Source organism: Anomalospiza imberbis, chromosome 9 (genome assembly GCF_031753505.1).
Source record: "Anomalospiza imberbis isolate Cuckoo-Finch-1a 21T00152 chromosome 9, ASM3175350v1, whole genome shotgun sequence".
In the NCBI taxonomy this organism is placed as follows: domain Eukaryota; kingdom Metazoa; phylum Chordata; class Aves; order Passeriformes; family Viduidae; genus Anomalospiza; species Anomalospiza imberbis.
In genome coordinates this window covers 19477399-19501045 of record NC_089689.1, presented here as the reverse complement: position 1 = coordinate 19501045, position 23647 = coordinate 19477399, and the positions used below count along the sequence as shown (strand labels likewise).

General features: G+C 37.3%; 1 long non-coding RNA gene across 1 annotated transcript in view; it reads left to right on the top strand.

The window, feature by feature from the left end:
- The window catches only part of LOC137479489 (uncharacterized), a 54750-nt gene extending 31250 nt beyond the window's left edge, over positions 1-23500 (top strand). Inside the window, exons 2-3 of the long non-coding RNA XR_011002285.1 lie at positions 21992-22139; positions 23360-23500. This is a non-coding gene — a long non-coding RNA (uncharacterized lncRNA). The remainder of the gene's footprint in view (positions 1-21991; positions 22140-23359) is intronic.
- Positions 23501-23647: the final 147 nt, after the last annotated feature.

Sequence of the window (23647 nt, the reverse complement as noted above, 5' to 3'; positions counted from 1 at the left end):
CGTAAAGGCAAAACCAATGGGGAGCATGTGCTTACTTGCTCTCTAGTCTTTAACTATGCCCATGTGTTGCCATTTAATTTGGATGGCTCAGAGAAGTCAGTATTCAAAACTTCTGATAACTCAGGTCTGTGAGGGTATATTAAATCCCAAAAACTATATGGAAAAATTGATAAAGACTCCAGAAAATACAGCTATGTATATTCATGGCGGTGGTGAAATTAAAATAAGTTCTCAAACCAAAGAATGAAATTCAAAAACCAAAGATCACGAGTTATTTAATGATAAGCCTGTAATTAGAAAATCTAAAATGCATTATTTTCAAGCATCCTGAAATTCTCTTGCGTCAAGCAGGCCTTCCCACAGATCCTTGCACAAATACACTTAAGTTGCTTCTGAAACTTTAGTGATGACTGAGAAAATGTTCCTGGATTTGTATTTATCAAGAGAATTCCCTTTATAACCACAAAGTCACAAATGTTTTTAGAATACTTTATTCTTGTGTTTAGTTTAGAAAAACAACATCTAATTGACAGCAGTTATCTTAGAGCGTAACCAAAAGATGGCAGCAATCCAATATTTTTTCTACCAAGCAGACAAGAAGCAGTTTATTTACAGTTTTATGAACCTCTGCTGTGTTATTAGAAGGCAAAGATGCTATAGCTTCTATTTCCTATTGGAAAGGAAGTAATTAAAACAATTTGAGAAGTGAAAATACTCTGCAGTTTTTTAATTAATGTAAGAAAACAAAGCAGAGAATGAACCATATTGAGATGAAGAACTCGTCAGACCAAGAACAAATATCTTTTGTTTAAATGCTTTCATGTTGGACAATTCCCAAATGCAACTTCACCCTATAGTGACAAAAAGACCCAACCAGACCCCCCAATAAAGAATTATCTTCCCAAAACACAGGGAACTTGAGAGACAACCATAAAGAAACAAAGGCTACCCTTTAACTGTGAACCTGCCATGATTTCTAGTGTGTAACCTTAATATCTGTGTGCTTTGACTTTCACAGTGACATTCACAGCGGAAATTACTAGATTAATGAGTTGGTCTCCTCAGGCCTTCCTGCAGCCCTGTGAGGTCAAAGAAAAGGTTCCCAGTGACTCCACTTCTGTCTGAATCAGCTGCTGTCTGGTGGCATGCCAAAAGGGCCCGAAATTGTGCAATGTAGTAACATGCACCTTATGCTGGATTTGGATTATCAGTGCAGTCAGGGAGGTGATAACAAAACAGAAGCGACAAAGAGAGTTTGGGGAGAAAATGGGGAATTAACTGCTTATTTGGCTTACAGTGCAGAAAAATTCCCAAACAACAAACCCTCAAATAACCAAGCTCTCAAACAAAGAGCCTTTACTCCCAACCCCAAGGATTTTCAAGTTCAAACACCTCACAAATCATAGCGCATAACATCTTTCAAAACAGAAAATCCCTTAGGAAAAGGTTTCTCATAATTACAAATTTCCTTGCAGGAGATTGCTCAACAACTCTTAAGCAACATTTCCATTATGTGCAAAGCCAACACAAAAGCTTGTAGTGTTCCAGAGTGCATTCACTTACTGGTGTAGTTGTGTGAGGTTACTGCTTTGTAGAGTGAATATGAATTAAGGACACAATCCTGGTGACTGATCCTCACACTTGTGAAGTTGTATTATCACCTTATTAGGGGTTTTCATATATTTCAGCAGGACTAAGGCCCTGTTATTCAACCATTGTGGTATCTCATTGCAGAAATACTTTGGGAAGCTGAAGGCTGTCCTGATCAGGGGACATCTCTTATTTTAAATGATGAAAATCCCACTAACATTTTCTTTTGACTTAGTATTTATTTTGGTAGCTCAAGGTTCCAGGCTGAAGTCAGCCATTCCATGATATGCATATTCCAAAGGAACAGGGTGAGTAGGACTTGCTTTTTCCTACATGAGGTTTTAAGAGAAAAGCTACAGCAGAAAAGGGTCAAAAAGACTTCAGCAGCTGAAATTGAATGGAAAATTTACCTGCTTTCAAAAACCTTAATATTTTCTTTGTGACTTTTGACTTACCCTGATGCTAGATAATTCTAATTATACAACTCTGAATTGCTATTGAATTTTATTCCTGAGGTGAGGGGAAATGAATTAATTCTGTTTAGCCTCTTGCAGAAATTCAGGTTCATTCCTTCATATCCCTGCTGTGTTTTATTTAGGCAGCTGCTACCTACACCTGTGAAGGCACACCTTGTTTTGTTCACAGGCCTGCAACTTCCCAGTCCTCCTTGCAATTACTGCAGTGCAGTCAGTGCTGTCCCAAACGTTTACAAGCCAGGAGGGTTTGACATGAGCAGGAACAGTCTCTGAAGGCAGTGTGCAATGTGGCTCTAGAAGAGGCACATGAATTCCTCAACCTCTTTGTTAAATAAACAAAATATTGATGCCTGTGGTGAGTTAAACATCTGCATTTCACTTCAAGCATTAAGTGAAATTTGAAAATGCAGTACTCTCTGTTTTTATTTTATTCACCAATTTGACAAAACTTGGCTGCCAAAAGTACTTTTAAAAGAAGTAACCAGTAAAGAATGGTATCCTTTATCATGTTGAAAAAACAGATGTACTGCATTTACCCTTCATGTGGATGGTGGTTCCATTACTGGTCTTATTAAGTGTGTTACTTTTTGTCTATGTGGTAATTCATTTATATGTTAAAATTCAAGGCCTTTCTTCTCAAGAAAAAGCTGCATAGGAAGAGAACTATGAATTCTCATAGTTCTCCTAAAGCTTAAAGATTGTTTATTTTTTTGGGAGGATATACAACATGAACAGATTTTTTTTCCAAAAAAGCAGAAACATGAAATTATTTAGAATTTTTTATTATTTCTGAGGAAATCTGGACTGTCACATTGGTCTACACTAAACCCCAAAGGAATTCAAGACATACGTGAATGTTTCTTTAGTACCTTTCACCTACTGTTTTTAGGTGAAAAATTTACATCTCAAAGTATACTACTTCAGGCAATACAAGATTAAGAATATGTCCTAGGATATATGTTAATCAGGGTTTGCTCCCATGATGTCCCAACCTACTGCTCTGGTCTACTCATGGGATGAGTGAAATTTCTTCTAGGAGTGTGCAGGGCAGTGTTAATGCTCAAGTAACCCATATTTTGGATGATTTTCCAACAGAAAAAGGTGAAACTTGTGAGCAGTGTTCCTTATTTCACTTGATCAAGGAGCAAAATGCTGTAACTCAAAAGCTGAGAAGAGGAGACTCTGAGAAGGTCACAGGCATGAGGTGACAACAGCTCCCTGAGGCTGAACATGTCACTTGTCACTGATCCAGGCAAAGAGTGTTGGCCACAGTTGGCTCCTTTCTTCTAGAGAAGGGTTCAGAGGACACAGCCAGCACGTTCCCACAAAACCCAACCCTGCTGCTTTACGTAGCCAGGCCGGGCAGGGGAATGATCCCTGGACTGCCTGTGGGTCCTCTGCGACCCCAGAGCCACAGGATCAGCACCTCTGGTTCACAGAGGCAGGCACACAAAGCCTTTTTTCTTAATGCTTTCTGACTCTGGCTGGCTGGAATTACGAAGTATGTCTGATTTATTTATCTTTGAATGAAATGTTTTGTAATTTCAAATATCTGTCTTAATTGGCTGAGTATGTGGAAACATTTCAGTTTGGGACAGACCCAAAACAATAACCACTAACTTGTTCCTTGTTCTTTTTGGTTGTTATTGGTTTTGGGTTTTTTTTTCTGTTGGCTACTGAACAACAACAAAAAAAATCAATTATTTGCATGTTTTCTGTTTAAACATCAGCTGCAGAGGAACTCAGTAGGATTGTGCCTTGATTTGAACCCCAATTGGAAATCAATGTGAAATGTGATCGAAATCAACGCAGACTTAGAGAAATAACCAGGATAGAGAAGACAGAGTACTTTGCTGTTTTAGATGTATTTCTTTCTTTATGAAAAACTTGAATTCAAACTGAATTAATATTGGAATCTCTTTAAAGTTGATATTATTTGGGAATTCATGGTTTCCTTTGATTGGGTGTAGAAATAGAGCTATAGGTGATGCACATGGTCTGTTTCAGGATAGAGTTCACTTGTCAATATATAATGTGAGCAGGTGGTTTAGATCAGGACATAATGACAGGTTTTAAACTTATTAAAATCAGTGTTTTTTCTGGACCAGGACTTCATATTTTAAGTCACCATCAGAATTACAATTTCCAGACAGTATGAGCTTCAAAATTTTCAACTGGGATCTCCAGATCAGCTCTAGTGAAGGTAAAATATCATGTGGAGAAGAAGACAGCATGAAAGACAGGGAAATAATTTTTCATGTTTTTCTTACAATAGTGTAGTAAAGAATAGAAATGGAAATAATGCTGTTAGAAACTACCCAACACAAACAGGATTTAGAGAGATGATCAAGGCCTTTGGTTGGTGCAGAAAGGAGTCCAAGGTGGGATTGAAGACCCATGCTGCTGCTCCTGTGGAGCAAAGAAAAGGCTGTGGTTTCTGCTGCATCTACATCAGTAGTGTTTGACTCTCAGATGGAAAATAAGAATTAAAAACATTCCATTCTTGTTTGTCCAAGCACAAATTAAATAACTATAATTTTCTTTGTCTGCTGTGGCACTGGGGCAATGGAAATAGCTCACAGGTGCTGGCTATGAAGGCACTCTCCCTCTCTTCTTTCCCTTCCTCTTCAAGCACTTTGTTATTTTAAGCTGTCATTTGATATGCTGACCACCAAATTAAACACATACAACTACTGTTATTTTGCATTGTTCTCACAGGAACAATGTTAAAGCAGATATCCGGCAAAAACAGCTCTGATTAGGTGAAACATAGCTGCTAAGAGTAGCTCATATGAAGGATATGGTAAAGAATGTGGAGTAAAGTTAGAGGGTGATGTTTTGGATAGGCTACATATATAATTAGGGTCAATCCAGGGGTCGCTTTTGGTAAATTAGCAACTTTTTTTTTTCCTGTGATGCTGCATATCTTAGAAAAGGCTACACTGAAAAATGTAACAGTCTCAATTACACTTTGGAAGAGTTCCCATCAGACCTACTTATGTCCATCTCCAAGTTCAGAGTGTCAGATCATACTGAGGTTTTCTTAACAGCAAGCAGGGCTTGGAAGATCACTGAAAGAAAACAAAACTGAGTTCTGTGGAAAACAGTGAATAAGTGAGTAGCTGCACTTTCTGGGAAAGCTTTCGTAAATGAAAGAAGGAGAAACTAGTCAGCTAAAAGACTCTTGTACGGTAAGGAAATGAAATTTCTCTAAGCAGGTGTGCTTGTGGTGCTGGTTTGATGATCAAACAGAAATGTTTGCGGGCACTGCTTGTGTCTGAGGTGCCCCCAGACCATGGGCACAGCACTACCTGCGCTGATGGGTTTGCTAATCTGGCTGCAGAGCTAAACTCTGGCAAGCCTTGGTTTCACAGCTCTAACTCTAGTAGTGTATACACTTGGTTTGTTAGATAAGAGGTCCTGATGCAGTATTATCCACTGCCCATCTGCCTTCCTATTCCCATAGTTTTACTACAAAGTGATGCTGTGACATTTACAGTGGAGGTGTGGCAAGAGGGAACTACAGCTGTCAAAGCAATGTAGTAATACCAATTTATCACCTCTTCCTTAGTTATGATTTCCTCAGTCCTACTTCTCAAACTTTCTATCCCCAAAGTAAATTACACCATTAGTTTATTTATTTTTCTCCTGCAGTTATGCTACTGTAACTCAATAAGTCTATCAGTCTCTGCTTTATTTCCTATTTTCACTGTTAGACAAAAATGAAATCCTGACTAGGAGGCCAAACAGTGGGAATAAACATAAAATATTTTTTCCAATATATTTCCAATGTATTTTCTTTAACTGGTCCAATATTGTTTTTCACAAAATGTCAAGAGAATAATGTAACTATTTTATCATAACTATTTATTTATGGATAGATATCTTTCCTCAGTGGACGTAACAGGAAACAGTATGAATTTCTATCTTCCTACTTTGTCTAATTACCTGTTTCCTAAACTAGGTAGCAGCTTAAAGGGTAAGTGATACAAATAATTACCTAGGACTTTTAATTAAATTTGGATAGTTCATGATTTTACAGGACAGGGTTCTAGGCCATCTTGTCTACACTGTATTTTTGCCAAGAAAGGTTAGACCAGATGATCCTTAAAATCCCTTCCAGCCTGGTATTCTGTGACTGGAATATTGACCATTGGTCTGAGTCATCACTTTCCACCATAACTGTGAACTCTGTTGGCAGTAACCACATGTACCGCCTTTGGTACAGGGCTAACAGATCTAACAGACACGGAGACTTTGAAGCTGGGATTAGAAATGTTAAGAACATCCCAAAAAACTTGTCATACATGGACATGGACCAAAGTCTAGAATGGAACAAAATATGTGTCTCTCAAGATTGGATCTCCATTATGGAGCAAACACACACACTGGACTGATAAACATCGAGTGCTTTTCAGCTGTGTTTAATTTTCCTTTATCTGTTAACCAGGAAACAGGTATTATTATTATCATTTAATTTTATACAGGGGGATCAGAAGTAGAGAAAAATTTGTTTAAGGTCATTCAGGAAATCTACAGCAGAACAGAGGAGATCAGGAATTTTTGAGTTGCAGACCAGGACGCTAACCATGGGACAGCTCATTTCCTCTCTGAGGGAGACTCTGCTGCCAAATTGCATTAGATGAGAACAAGTCCCTGTTTACATTTCTTTAAAACAAACCTTCATTAGGACTGGATTCAATACATCACAAATACATTATCAAGATTACCATGAAATGTTTATAAATCTCTAAATCCTAAGGATAGGATTGGCTCATCTAAATGAAAATGAGATCACAAGACTCAGGACCAAAGCAAGGAAGTTTTCTGAGGAGAAGAGTAAGGTTACTTGCTGATGTAAGGCAAACAAATTGAAAAAAACTCAGAGAAGTTTTTCTGAATTGGGGAAAAAACTTGTTTGTGTGATTGAATATGTCAGAATAATTTCAAAGCTCATTTATTATGAAACCAAAACTGCTTGTTTGAATACTGCATCTCATCTAATCCCCCGAGGCTGTTTACATTAAAGCCAACAATCTCCTAATGTTAAAAATTTTACTCACTTCCCTCATTTCCCAGTTCTTTTTTTAGGAAAAAAAAAAAAAAGAAAAGAAAGAAAAACCACTTTTGTGCAACGTTCTTAAACTTACAGAGTTTAAGAATTCTCTTTTTGCAAGAGCCAAGTGTCACTGAGCTGCCATCATCTGCAAAAGATGTTGCTCAAGTAAGTAATGGAAAAAACTCTGCTTTAGAATCAAATCAAATGAAACAGTTTATGCTTAGTATTTTGGATCCTTACTGGATTATAAGTATTGTTTAACACCTTGAATATACTGTAGTGATACTGTTAATTTTTGCAGTGACAGTGTATTCCTTGCCTTGGTTCCAGGACAAATAGCACCTGGACATGTCAGGATACGTTTTCAGTACAGACTTGTGACTGTACAGACACAAATTGTCTTCAATCTTCTTTTTATTCTTTTTATTCCTAGGTGCTTATATACTTCAGTTAATTAATTCCACAATAATTGCTGTGGTTTTCCTCACTTTTTAATGAAGGTTTTCTAAGCTGCACTACATTTAGGCCTACATCTTGCCAGCATTATTCCTTCCATGGCTCTGCTGCAGTGACAGACATACAGACTGGTCTGTGTTTTGCCTGTGAGTGAACAGCCATTCATTTATTTGGCTGAGTGCAATCCTGCTGAAGTCAATGGAGGTTCTGTCTTTGATTTCCATGAGTCTTGACTTTCAGCCTGTGCCTCAAATAGGGTCAGAAAGTTCCCAGGGATAGCAGCTAAAGCCATGGATTTGATTAAATCTGGCTGCAAATCTGGCATTGCTGGTAACTCAGCCAGCTCCACTTATGGGATGAGACAGGTGAACGTGTCTTCTGGTGTCCAATGGCAGCCACACCCACATGTCCAAACACAGGACTGTCCATGAATTGACTGCAATGGAAGATAATATTCATCTAAACAATTTATAATTTTTTTTTTTTTTTTTTGTTATTCAGCAGACAAAATCTAGGCATTAAGAAACAGTTGAAAAAGTACTTTGCCTGAGCCTTTATTGCTATTACATTGGAACATAGGGAAGAGTGAAGCTGGAGTAAGGTTCCCATAATAGCCTTCTTTATTGCCACTCATGTGTCCCCCTTCCCAAAATTCTGTAACCTTCCTGATCTCTGTTTCTCTTCAGTTAAACACCACCTTGCATCCCTGCTATCCCATTAATGTGGCCACTTGTCCTTCCCTCCCTCTTCTCTTTTCTTTGGGAATGATTTTTTTTCTTTTTCAGGCTTATCACTTCAAATAATTAAAAAAAATGTATTTCAACAGAAATCAGATGGGAACAGCTTTATCCTACAGCAGTTCTCACAAATCCTTTGGGAAAGGCAGGATGATGTATTTGGCCAAGGAATATACTGTTTTGTCTTCTGGCAGGTGCACAGTGATTATTCTAGGCCAGCTCTTTTCCCTATTTCTTTATCAACAGTTTTGCTACCTACACAGTTGCTCTCTCCCAGCTCTTCAACAAAGCATAAGAATTCTTGACATGCATCATTTATCTCCAAGACTAATATAGGTTCCAATACCAGAATATTATTTCTCAGTTTTACCCATCATCTTGTTTTATATCAATCTTGCCAATCATTTGCGGTGCTGCTGCATCTGTCAAGATGAGTCTTCTGCTGTGTTTAAAGGAGATATTTCTAATAATGCTTGAAAATGGCATGCATTTTTTGTTGGAAAAAAATAAACCCCAAAACTATGTCCATACCTGTTCTTTGACCAGATTTTTCTCTATATTGTTGACAAGGTCAAAACAGCAGCTCATTGCGAAGATTAATTATCAACCAAGGCACTGAAGTTGTAATGCATAGTCTGTTTTCAGCTGTGGCAGGAAATCCCAGCTCATACAAGGGCTCTGCTCTATGGAACCTGTAAAGCAACACTGGCTCCAAACAGGTTGGGCTGGAATCCGAAAACTGCAATTTTTGTCAGCTAACAAAATCTTCCTAGCAGTGACCTCCCTCGTGCTCTTCAGCTCAGTGAGTTCCCACACAATGTACTGCAATTTGACTCCTCAGAACTGGGAACAGGGATAATGGGGGGCACATACTGCAAACTCTGTTTCAATAAATAGATAGGATTTTTCTCCCTAGAATAGGGTTGGCAAACTACTAGCTTGTTTTTCAAGTGTTTCAATGATTTCACTCCTATATTGCTATCAAACGTGATGCAAGCCAGGTCCTTGGTTTACTTGACCCCTTTTGAAAATGAAACTACTTTCAATTTTTCTGGTAAGACTGCTTTGGAGATTTTGCATTTTTTGCTTGGTCCAGTGCTGCTGATGGAGAATTGGAGATTCTGCTTAGGTATAGTAAAAGTAAGGTTGAGCTCATGCCTAATCTCTCAGATTTTTGTGGTGCAGTTTTCAGGTACATAGTGAATAATCAGTTTGGAGTATTTCCTCCTTGAAGAGCTACATCAATAAATTAGGAATATATGAGTGATTGCCACAGAAACTCACAAGAAATCCACACCACAATACAGGCAGTTTGAAGATGATGTCTCAGTAGCTGTGTATTCTTTTGGGCTCTAAAGAGCCTTTGTGGGAAAAGAGGCTTCACTGAAGCTGTTATTAAGGATTTTATTCTCTCCTCCTTAAAAAAAAAAAAATTATTGGTCAGAAATAATTTCACAGAAGACAAACTTCTCAACAGCTCTTAGCAGAATTAAGTACCACTTAGGGAGACAGAAGAGTTAATGGAAGAATGAACTATATTCTAAGAAAGACTGCTGTAGCTCTTACATGTACCATTTCTCTGATCATCCAAGAAATTATGTGGATTTCATTAGAAAGAAGAACATTTTTAGCTTTGGATAGGCAAACAATAAGAATCACACATTATTTTGAAGCAATAATTGAGTTTCCATAAGATTCAACCAACTATTCTAGAGCCAGTTGTGACTGGCTCATTGCTCATTACTTCAGTAGGTAGGTGATGATCAGAACCATTTAATATTCATTGAAATAAATCCTGAGGTAGAATCAGGAATGCTTTCATGCCTCAACATTGATTGTAACTGTTATCCAGGGGGGAAAATTTTAAAGAAAAAAAATCAGGTAAAGATGGACAGTGTGTCTAGTACTGAACTGTAACAAAAAATTAGTCAAGTAAATGAATTTGTTAAATAAGAAGTACAGTATTTATTCTGAGGCTGTCTCAATGACTATGTCTGAAGTGATCACAAGGAGGCAATCTGGACATTTAAACAAAATAAAAATGGCTGAGTCAGATGATCCACGGGAACTGTTTGCTCTCTTATTAGTCTGTGGCCAAGGTCAAGCATTGGATGTAACTTTTTTGCCTGCAGAAAGGACAAAACCAGACAAGTGTCTGACCCAGATGGCCTGCAGCTCCTTTGGCAGAAGGTTCAGAAGGAGGAGGTGAGCACTGTTTACATTTATTGATGAAGGGTCCTGATCCTGTTTTCATGTGTCATGGTAAAGTGCTTGAGACAGCGAAACCTCAGCCTGCCGAGCTGTGAACCCTGGTGGAGGCTAATTTTGTGGTCAATGCAGAACATCAGTGACCATGCACTCCATGGCATTTAATCAAAATTTCAGGGAAAAGGATGAGATGTAGACTACAACTTCTCAAACCTGTTGGAATTACTCTTTTCCAAATGCAATTAGGCTCTCTGCTGAGAGTCTGATTCACAACATCCTCGATGTGATTCAAGTGTTTAGGGCCCTTGCATTCTAAGGATAAGGTTTTGTGAGAAGTACGAGAAAACAAGGAGCATGGAATAAAAATGTCAGCTGTAACAGTGTCTGCTTGTAGAAAAATTAGTGCTGTGTTAGAATTTTAATTCCTTCCTGAGTGAATTACTCCGTCAAATTCAGGCCCACTGGAAAAAAGAAAGCAGAAATTAAATTTCTGATGCAAATATACTCCTATCAACATCATACACATGAGAAAAAAGTGTAGTAGCATGAATTTGAGCTTTAATTAACTATATTTCAGCATAATTGTAAATGTGAGCTGATTTAGGTATAGTATTTCATGAAGAAATGCCCCTTAAAGTTTTCTAAAGCAGGTAATATATTTTCAACCTCTATTTTTAGATCAGTTTTCTGAACAGGGGAGGGGATTTGGTGCATTGCTTGGTATAAGTGATTTTTTTTTTTTTTTTATGTTCAAGCCTGAATTCTCCTACAAAACAAAACCCAAATTGTTTCTTAGTATTACAATTTTCCCCAGATTTGGTAACTTTTCTTTCTGCTATGTCTAACTGGTCACCAGGGGAACTTGAGCACAGTCCTAAGTGGTCAAAAGTGCTCGATTTTAACATCCAGAGGAAGGGATCTAGAGGCATTTCTGGTTTCTAGCTGGATGTTACCTAGCTGATCTATATGCTGAGTCTGCACAGAACCCTGTCGCTCTGCAGACATTCAAATCAAGCACAAGGTGCAGCTCCCACACTTGTATCACTCCCGATTTTCTATTCCTGCATTCTCCCCCCCTTTTGCTAAGCATTCTTTTGCTGCAAAGCAGGTAAAAGAATTTTCTTTTTATCAGACACTAGAAGATTTCATTTGACAAAATACTTTCATTAATAAACGAGAGTGAGAACTGGTATTGGAAATGGTGGTATTGAATGAGCACCACTGGAGTGGGTGAGGGAAACCTACCCAGTGCTGGGAGATGGATGTCAGCCCAGGGAAGGGGCAATTGAACTGCACAGCTGGAACTCATTTCTTGAGAAAACCCTGGTCCTAAATCTAGCCAAAATTATATACTTAAATCCTGCAGTTTATCAAGTCACTAGTCTATCACCACCTCATTGTGATTATGTATGAAAGCATGAAAAATGTAACAAAATACTCTGTTACAGAATTGTTCTCATTAGCCCATATCCATTAGCTTGGAATAGGATTTTTCTAGAGAATAGCTGATTAAATTCTTGAACCCTGCACATAAATATGTCAAACAATTTTTTTTCTTTCAAAAATAAAGTGAAATGGAGAGCCTACATGCTCATAATTTCTCATTTAAATAATTATGACCTATAAGCTTTAATATTTTTATTGCTGATCCACTGGCTAAATTATTTGCTTTTAGAAATTTGTTAACAATACAGGAAAAAAAATTTCTAACAATAGAGTTGTTAACAATTGTTTAACAATACAGTTGTCCTGTATTGTTAAACCAAATTATTTTAAGCCCCATTTTATTGTCTGTATCCACACCTGAAATTCAGCAGCATGGCTCACTTTGCTAGTATTTCAGTGAAGCAAGTTTTAATTTTTGCCTTCTGCACCAGCAAGGCTCTTGGGTACAGCTTGTCCCCTGAAACATTCTAAGGAAATGTAACATGATTTTCCTCTGTTTTAGTGAGGGCTTAATTGTGCAATGGTAAATAACTTAATTGCTCGTTTAGCAAATGGTGATGCTGCTGCATGGTTATATTCTGTGTTCCAATATGTAACTCATTTTCCCTCTGACTCAGAAAGCCATTAATTCTAAGGAAAATAGTTATTTAACAGAATTTAGTATTTTTAATAGATTTTTTTTTCTATTAGCACGTCTAAAACTGCCATGGTTTACCTGAAAACCTGACTCAGCTGTGTGACAGTGTGACACTGTGACAAGAGGGCCGTGCCATGCACAAACGAAGATTGTCACATGGTCTCAGCAAAAATTCTGTGTGCACTTAGGGGTTCTCTTTATAGAGAGTGCAGACTAATTTGCTGTTTGCTCAAGATGATGAGGCAGTAGCAGGACCATTTGTTTGGATCATTATGTTTTGGGTCATTACTGAATTTTTGAAAAGAGGATTGTCCCACAACCTATTACTATTAGAGTGTTTATTTGATTTTTTTTTTAAGGTTGGCTTAGTTAAGAAAACTTTTCTCTCTTCATGGATTCAACTACAATTTATCTGCTCCCAAAAAAGAAAACATACATTTTAAGAAGGAATTAACAACTCATTGATATTGATGCCTTCCATTCACATGTGACTCTGAATATAGCTAAACTGCTACACAACTAATTTGGGCCTCAGCAACTTACCTCCAGATTTTATTCTGTTGTCAATATGCCTCACCAAAAGTAAGGACAGAGAACTTAAGCAAAACATTAAATATTACTGGCTGTAAGCAGCTGACAAAAAGATCACACTGAATTTCATCAAAGAGTGGGTTGTGGCAAACAAAGGACACTGTGTTCAGTGATCTTACAAACCTCTGAGTCACTTTGGCCTATTCTTTTTTAATACTGTATATTGCTTAAGATATTTGCTCCTCTTCCTGTGACTTTTACTGTACTGGCCTTGCTGGGATATTGTTTTCACATTCAAGTCATGAAAAATTTTTTTCAAAGTAAAATATGGAAACATGTGATTTGAAAACAGTAGTTTTCCTGATCTTCGATCATTGATGGTATCATGAAAGAGTCAGTGGTTTCATGCAGCCACAAGTTCTCCATTTTTTATTTATTTCATTCAGGTATGGAATTTTAAAAAGAATTATTACTCATTGATCTGTATGAAGTCTGATGTTTTCATGGGATGTCCCAGATAACTGAGACTTAACAGCTCAGTAAAATTAAAACCCCGTGATTTCATTAATTGTGATCAATCAATACATCTGAAAAATAGAGCTGCCAAGAAAATATATTTCACATTAATATACTCAATGAACAACAAATAGCCTATTTTAAATTGATAAGCTCTTAGAAAAAATAGAAGTTCTGTAATCAATCTAAAAGTATAATATTGTTATGGGTGATTTTATAATCCTAATTGAGGATGTAGCTGTTATTATTTAAAAAGTAGATTTTTAAAAATGGATAGTGTTTTTTTTTCAGAAAGTGGGAAATATTAGATAAAAATATTTTCTCTTTTCAAGCATTGAAATTATTTTCTTGTCTTTCATAGCTTGCTGGTATCTTCCCAAAAACTCTAGTGGCCTGTCACAATGTCTTTCTATAAATGTTACCTTTCCATTCTCATAGGAAAAACAAATCTACTCATTCAAACCTTTTCTGCCATGATTCACTATCTCTCTTTTGGTTCCCCTGGCCTTTAAGATGAAAATAATCATATAAATGCAAAAAAAAAGCAAAATGAAAAAACCCCAACCAAATAATAAACCACGCCTTCCAATGTAAAAAAATAATTAATTAAATAAACGGAAAAAAACACTGAAATGAAATTTGTGTGTTTGAACTGGGCTGTCAGGTTTGGCTCTCCTGTTCAGTGTTGCATCAGCACCCTACCAGAACACATCAGAGCCACCCACCTCGCATTTTACTATGTTCTTCTGATATTTTCTGTTGCTCAATCTAGTTCAGTTAGCACTAGTTTTGTCTCCTTGGGCTTCACCCTTAACATTTTCTTTCTTGTTTTTGGTGTTTATGCTCATGTAGAATATTTCATCTCCCACTTAATTTCTGCTTAGCCAGGTTTGATTCATTTACAGCATTCCTTTAAAATTCACATTTTTCAGTCCAACCCATTAATTCTTACCCTTATTTAATTCTTTCCAAACTCTTGGTCATCTTCTGTAGTAAGGCAGAGCTATCTAAATTTTTCTAGATGTGAGGAAACAGTAACGTATTTTCCTAAATAATTCCTTGTCAGCTTTTATCAGAGATAATGGAAGATTTTCAGAAGACCTCAGAAGAGAGCACATAATTAGCTGCGGAAGCTAAGAAAAAATATAGGAAAGAGTGATCTTCTTGAGAAATAAATCAAAGTCTGGGAACTATTCAAAATGAAACATGGAGATTCACTGTCAGTTTTCAATCCTTGAGTACAGCTCAGGTGCACCAGGACCCAAAGCAGTAAGGGCTGAATGTTTACTCTCCGTCCTATGGGCTGAGTGACAGACAGAAGGAAACAACTCATACTGGCAAATGAAAGTTAAAAAGGAAAGTAAAATCAGAGCTATTACTCGGGATGGAAGGAAATGTCCTCTTATAAAGGTCGTGATAGTTGATTACTTATGCAAATTTCAGCAGATATTGTTCTTGTCCTGCAGCCTTACAGACTCATCCATTTAGGATCTATTGGGTTATTTTTCTAACCCAAATCAGGCTACTCAATGGCTGTCCTGTTTCCATTGCAGTGCTACACAGTGCTAGTATTATGGATTAATTTTGTACTGTTTTTCATTTTACTTCTGGAAGGAAAATGTTTTTTACTGTTTTACTTCTACTAAGTAAACAGCCCTGCCTAGTCGCTTTTTCCTGAGCTAGAAAGTAGAAGTCTGATGCATAACTTCTTGGTTTACTATTAACTAGCTGTGACCCCAGGCAATCAGAATGTTCAAATGCTATTAATTGTTTTGCTACTAATAAGAGATTAAAAAAAAATAAGCCCTTCTCATGTTTTTACAACCTGTAGTGTTACTCATGGACTCACAAGCTGCTGAGGAAGGCCCAGTTACTAATTAAAAAGTCAGAAGTTATACTCACTCTTTCTGTGCTTGCTCTCACTTATATCTATGTACAAATATGTGTTGCTGGCCTCTAAGAACCTTTAGGCCACTTTTTGTTCTGAGTCCATAAAGCCAAACTTTCTCATCAAGTACCTGTTCCTGGAGAGTGTGGTTGCAAATCTGTGGCTCACAGATGTTCTGTCTCTGCCCCAGGACCTTCAGAGGTACATGGGCCCTACTGATTACTAAATCCATGCATCTGAAATGTGCTCGGTCAATCCTGTTCTGTAGAGGTTCCCTACTGAACCTGAACACTTCCTTTGACCTAGAAATTCAGCTCTCTGCCTTTCAGGAAACAAAGCCAAAGAAAATCAGTATGTTGGCATGTACTGCATGTGAATTCCCCTTTGCTCCCCTCCTTCACAATAAACTCTCAGGCTTGGACACTCTGGTTCCTCTCCAAGCACCTTGTTCTTCTCTCTTCTCTCCAGTGAAACTCCACTAATGCAATTACTGAAAATACCATTATCTTTCATTAGCTCTCTGCTTTTCAAATCCTACTGTTTATCAAGAGTAACTGGCTTACTGAGATTTCACAGGTAATTTTTCTGCTTGGCTTAAGGCTCTATCTATACAGATTGTATTAATTTAGTAAGAGCTGAATGGTTAAATGGCTGCCTATCACAATAATATATTCTAATTAAGGATATAAACTTGTTTGCCAGCTTTCTTTAGCACAGATATTACTTGAGGTAAGTCAACACTGTGAGAACTACTTATAAAAAAATTAGATCATTCTTAATTAAATCTTTCCACAAAGATACCTCTCCACATCATAAATGAGTGCTCTTCCTTTTCATTAATATGAATTTATTTCTTCATCAAAAAATTATCTTCTGCCAGGAAATTCAAACACTTTCACTTAGTTGAAAGCCTTGAGGCTGAATTCCTGCTTCTGGCTGTGGTTTGTTGTTGAGTCTAAAGCTCCTACTATGCTTTAAGATAAGTATGATTCCAGGGAAAAAATAATGTGAAAACATGAAACTTTTTCTAAAATTAGATTTGCTTGCCCAAGCTGTTGTCTTACTGTAATTTCCAGTTTACTTTGGTATATCATAAAAATTTATTTCTTCTCACTTTTAGATGATAAGACATACAGATAAATTTTTATTATTTATCTGGAGCAATCATGTCTTTTTGTATCTGTATCAATCTCTAGCTGTGGTGGCATGGCTCAGGGAGAGAACTGTTTATTTGAAATATAATCGTTGGCTACTCTGGGGCTGCTTTTTCTGCGAACCAGGTGGCATTTACTTTGTTTGTAGCCCAAAACCTCATGATGTTACTTAAAATCTTCCTACTGCTTTTTAATGGACTTTGGATTTGTATTTTATGGTACACTTAAAGAATAACAATGAAGTAGTTTTACTTTGATACATGAAAAATGGTAAGAGGAGAATCAGAGGAAAAACACCGTCAGAAAACCAAATGAACTTTCCTACTTAGCAGGATATATCAGAACAGGATCGAATAGAATATTTCAGTAGAATAGATCAGAATGGAACAGAGGCTGGAAGGGGCATAAAGTGATCATCTAGTCCACCTGCCTGATCAGGACTGACCAAGTTCAAGCCTCTTTTTAAGAATGTTTCCAATTATTGACAAGCTTGGTGTATCAAGCATTGTTAGAGGAATAAATAAATAATATAGGTTAGGATAATTTGAAGGAAATGATCTTTTATTTAATTTGACTTGAGCAGACTGATCGAAAAGAATACTTGATAAAAGACTTCTGGCTTGTTTTTCCATGGTCTCCATCCTGGAGAATGGAAGAAGAGAAAAGGAGTTACTATGAAGTTAAAAGGAGTTAATTTTGATTAATTTGTAGCATGTTTGTTCTTATGTCTCCAAACACTAAAAAGGTGAGTAATAAAAGAGAACATTTTGACCCATGTATTTAAAATAAAAGAAAATTACATTGTTATTTTTATGTGTAGAACTGTACTTCCATCCCTGATTAAACCCACTTATTACAAATTACCCCAGCCTGAACAGGCAAGGTTCAGTCAGTAATGGCAATATATGTCTCCTGTGGCCTTTTAAATGTAAAAAAAAAAAAAAAAAAAATAGGTTCTATGGTAGTACAAAAAATGGATACTTTATATAATCATAAAGGAGGCAACCCTTGGTTCTGAAACATCAAATGTAACTTAAAAAAAATATGTTAAAAATATTTAATCTGCCAGTCATTCGCCAGATAAATGGGTATAGACTTGCCACATGAAGCTTCCTATAAATTCTTGAAGGGAATGCTTTCAAATTCATTGTTTTATAGGAAGAACATCCCTATAATCACATTGCTATTATTCTGTTCATCTTCCATAAGGACTGTACTTGTACAAAGTAACACATAAAACTGTACACAAAAAAGAATCAACCCACACTCTGAAAGATCCTTATCATCTCCCATGTATGCCTTGTAGTGTCATACCAGAAAAAGGGTTCAAGAAACAAGGTTTGCAAATGAGGAAAGGGAATTACTGCCCTGCAGTTCTTTCTGATGCAGCTAAAACAGTCATAATTTGTCGCAATCAGATAATTTTAGAGCAACAGTATGTGATTAAGATGAAAGTATATCTCCAAGCAGGAATAAATGCAAATCAATAAACTGATGTAATGAAAGGTTTCAGTTGCCACTTCTGATATTTAGCATTGGTTGTCATGATCCATTGGGAATCATTTGACCAATATGAGGCATCTTAATTTTTATGCTTATGTAAATATTGCTCAGATCAAATGTGAATAAGGCAGTATAGAATAAATTTTTTTTGTTGTTGTATTGAATATCCTGGCAGATTGCAAATATTCTGACTTAGACTGGAAACTTCTGGGTTTGGTAATTTTTTTTCCACTTGGAAGTTTTGTCTGTGACTTTGATAGCTGGATGATGGATACTTGAGATCTCTCCTCCTCTGCTAACACAGTTTGGCAATGATGACTTAGTCAAATGCAGTTGTTTCAGCAATTTAGCACCTTGGTTTTGGGCTTGCTTATCAAGGAATTGCTTTGCAGGTCTGCTGGTACCTCAGAAATAATCTGCTTGGTATCAGTAGTACCATCAGCCATTCAATGATCAATTCCTTGGATAAAGGATTCCCTCTCAATGGACTTCTTGGACCCTTCTTGTGAGATCACATTAAAACAGAAAATCTGTCTTTGTTCTTTCTAGTGAAAAGAACTACAATGCAAATATGTATGTCACAAATTGTAGCAAACCTCTGTGTCCTCTCTCCCGCCTCCAAACCTCACCAGGGAAATTGAGAATATTTCCTCTTTGTTCTGTCTACAGCAACTCTTACCTCATTTGCCAGGAGCTGTGTCTCATTATCAAGAAGCAAAGAATTTAACTTCCTTGCTGATAGGGATGTTTAGAAAATAAAACACCATTATTCACAGCTGTACTTCCAGTAAGAGCAAACAGTCCCTCTTCAGATATCAGCAGGTGGAAATCTCAGTAGAAAGATGCATGTTTGTTGTTATGATTCCTGATGACCTTTCTTTGTTTTATTTTGCTCTGATAGTGAATGCTTACTGGCATGTTGGTGGTTTTAACCTCCTGAACTGATCTGGGGCTTGTTGCAAAACACCATTAATTTATATTTAACTACCTAGGAATTTCCTCCTTTAGCTGCATTGGCCAGTGTCCCAATTCAGGCAGTACTTAAGCCACAGTTTGTGACTGTTTTACTGCTTCATGGTGAGCTATGAAGGTCAGAGTGGTGGTTATCGGAATGACAAAGCCACGGGTGGGTTGTCTGCATTCTGCTGAACCACACTTCTTTTAACTTGGTGAATTGCCTTAACATATTTTAAAATGTGTATTTTGAATATGACAGGACACAGCAAGTATTTTATCCACGCTCCTCAAGAATCAAGCAAACCCAGGATCCCAAGACACATCTTTAAGGAGACATATTCTGACCTCCATTTCTTGCTTCAGATACCTACATGGTCTAACTGCACACCAGTATGACTGTGCATGTGTTCTCACAAAATCTGTTTTCTAGCTTGAGCAGAAACTTACTGTTTTGTCTTAACACTGTCCAGCCAGGATCTTGAGGATACACAACAGTCACATAATACTTTTAAGGAAGCCTTATTTACTAAATTTGTATGAGACTTTAAAAGCCTACAAATTTGTGACATCCTTTATTGTGCACTTACTGCCATTTTACTATGTACACGATCACCTTCCACATTACTGACCTAATTTTCTGATTGCATTTTCTAGACAAGAGGCATAATTAATTTCTCAAGCAAAATTAGCCCTTATCAGTCTTAACTGTTTAATGAAATGAGATTGCAAATTGCCCTTCACTACTATACAATTTGAAACCAGTCTCTTTGAAAATCTGCTGTAAAATCAGGCTGACAACCTTAAAAAAGACATGGAAATAATTCCTCATTTCATAATGAGAATACTAAAAAACACCACTAAAAATCCAAGAATTAGTAATGCTGGTGTTCTTAACAAGTGACTCAGATTTTCCAAGACTATAATTTTTATCTCCATGTTTCTGCTAACTATTGCTAACTTCAGAACAGAGCAAGCCTCTGCCCAACATCTCAGCATTGCTTATTAACCTTTTGAAACCATCATTTGCATGAACTTTTCTTCTCAGCCATATAATACTTAGAAAAGTATGTATGTATTAAAATATGTACAATCTTTCTGATGTAAATCCCACCTAGTCTAAATCTCCTTTGGTACCTTCTTTTGGATATCAGCTTTCTTTTTCATTTGAATAGCTCATTCATCATGTACAGCTGGACCTTTGACAGATGTAGGAATGTGCCCCCTGTTGACGGAGTAAACAAGTTACCCTTTTTCTCCTTAAAAAGGATAAAAAGCCTTGAAGTTTCTCTCCTCAATTTGGTTAAAAGACACCTCATAGGACCTTGGGGACTTCACCTCAAACTTAAGGATAGCTAATTGGACAGGAACCAAAAAGTCTCACCTAAGCAATTCCCTAGAAAAAGAAGAGAACAAAAGAAGTAATAGCTTTTGTAAAGTGTTTTAGCAGGAGCAAGAAACTCTTGCCCGAGCTCGGTTTTTTCTGTAAAGAGCTTTTTTATTTTGCCTTTTATTAAAACTTTTTGTTTCCAACACTGTCACAAGAGCCATCCTGCTTCTTTTATGCCACCTGAGGTAGCTGAGCTATTAAGGGTATAATGCTTATAAGACCTAGCTTGAAGAGAAAAACATTAGATAGAAGCTGTTCTTTAGGGGTGGCAGGGCACTAATTCCAGAGGAGAAGGAAGTCCTGAAGGATTGCTGATTTTGGAGAAAAGGAAGGCAGTAACTCTAACCCTCTGTGGGGATGGGCACTGTAGGACTCGTTGTGTGTTTGTAGCCTCAGAAGTCTTTTTTTGTCTCAAACAATTATGGGCTGAACAAGGTGGCATTTAACTGAAGGATTCTCACTGACAGCTTTATTTGACTGAGATGCCCCGAATCTGATCCTATATTCACAGTTTCTCTCTATAGTTATTTTGATTTACTACTTTTGTCTCTGAAATATAAAGGCTTTTATATCACTGCTATTTCCCTAAATGGAAAGTTGACACTTACTGTTGTCATGTATAAAAAGAGAAAGGTTTCCAATGTTTTGCAGCAAGAACTGTGAATATAATAAAAGTATATATTGAACTATCATTGAAGGCTGCACAAGAAATTTTTGAGTGGATGAAAAAGGAGGAAGAGATATTGTTTTTATTTGCAACAACTGTGTTGTTGCTACTGAAATGCCTACCTGCTTATTTACAGCAAGGTTGTTTGAAGCTGGTATTTAGTGAAAAATTAGTGCAACACTTGAGTAGGTTCCCGGATTTGAAGTAGGAGGCTTTGAGGACTTGATTACTGTACACTTCACTTGCAAACCAGCAACATCCAGAAGTTCTCCATCCAGAAGTTCTCCGTCACATTTTCTTTCCACTCTTTGGTAACCAGTGGGTGGACTGCAATTGTCACAGAGCAAGAGATGTCTTTCTATCTCTGTATCTCTTTCTCTCAAACTATTGCTCTTGGATTTAAACTTATTGAATATGAGCATGGAATTCTGGTTCCTTCATTCAAGCTGAAACTTATGGCAAAAAGAGTATTTATCTTCCTGATTCTTGGACTACCCAGGAGTCAAGGATTTTGGAACTAACACAAGCAGCCCAAGACATTAAGAATTGCTGAAGTCAGTGAGCTAAGCCAAGGCACCACCTCAGTTCTGCAGTCTTTGAATAGATAGAATGAGAAAGTGTCAGGAAACACTCTATTGTGGCTTCTGCATCTACAGCTTTTGTTCTCAGACATAAGAAGGAGTTTAATCAAACCCAGATCTATAATGGCGACTGTCAAATGGTTGAGAGGAAGAGCCACTGCCCTGATGAAAATTACATTAATCATTCCTCTCCCACAGCTCTTGCCCAAGTTTTGGCCTGTGAAGACTGCTGGCCCCTAAGAAAGCAGAGGCTGCTCATTCACAACCCACAGCAGAGGCTGAGGTGGGACAATTTTGGGCACTCATGTTTTCATTAGTAATAGGAGATGAAAGGAGCTGACCATGGGTCAGTATGAAAAACTTAGATCTGCTGGTGTCACTGTCAGTTTTCACCCCTCCAACACCTTCTGAAATCTCCATCCTACTTAGCCATAATCCTACAAATCCATCCCCTTCCAGAGAAGTCATTATTTCAGTTATTCCTGTATCAGGGGCACACAAATGTGTAAAGGGCTGAGCAGCAGACATGTGTGTCCTGCTTATGCCAAGGCTTAACAAGCTGCTGTCTTGCTCACAGCACAAAACTGGCATGTGGCACTTTGTGCTCTTACAGCTGCACAGGTGCAGGAGCACTCTTCAATGCCTCTTGTCTGAAAAGCGAGATGGAAGCTTATATTTACTTTCCTAACACTATTTCTTGCCTTTTTTCTCCATCTCTACAGCAACTGAAATGCTCCCCCTCCTTTTGGCAAGCTACTGCTTTACTCAGGACGCACTCAACAAGTTAGCCTTTCCCTTACTACATTTTTACAGGCACACTGAAACAGCTGTCTTGAGGTTTTTCTGTTCTTCCCTTTGTCTTGATCTACCTGATAATGCTAATTCAGCTTCTACCACCCAGGCTGCAGTCTTGAAGTATCAACTTCATTGCTTCTTTTCAAACAAAACTGCCCCCATTTCAGGATCTTTGGGTGAAGAAATCTGGCTAGGGAAGAAAGACATGGAGCAAGCTGTTTGTAGTTTGAGATCTCCATCTCCCTTTATTCCTGGGCAGGGGAACATAAAATAAACTCTTCTTCTCTGAACTTTAATAGGTAATAATGTATTTAGAGATATTTTTATGTTTTACTGTTGTCTTAAAAAAGAACTTATGGGAATTTATAGATCCCAATCGGACCAAACTGAGCATTTTTCCTCATTGTATGATAAAATGCTAAAATCTGACAACCATTTTGAAGAAGAAGGTCATTGTGTGGTGCTCTTAACTGTTTATACAAGTGACTTTAAATACTGTTTGAAGAAATAGATTTAGCTAGCCTATATTTCCTCACTAGTGGATTACAGAAAGGCAACTTGTACCTGTACTATTCAAGATATGAAGGTTAGCAAAAACTAGTATATTTGAGAATTTTAATTTTTAAGTAATTGTCTTGTGGTGCCAGGAACAGTACCACTCAAGACTCAATGAAAACAAATTTAAGGTCTTCATAACTGTAGCCCATTATAAATTTTACTGTTTTGTTTCATAATTTGACATTGATTTTATATTTTGGTTTCTTTCAATAGTAAGAATTCTTAATAAAATTTCCCATCCAGGACTGTTTGGTAGTACTGGACATGGATGGACAAAAGAACTTGAAAGTCATCTATAACTTCAATTTGTAACAGCTTGCTTGAGCGTATGATGGGAAACAACCTTTGAATTTCCACCCTTATGGGTTGTATCATTAATGCCCTATCTGGATGTGTTCTCATCATATTTCTCCAGTAGTGAAATGGTCTAAGGAGCACTATTAGGTCGACCCGGGAGATGGAGGGGCCGTGTGTCTAGGGATGTGCCCAGCTGCATCCCTG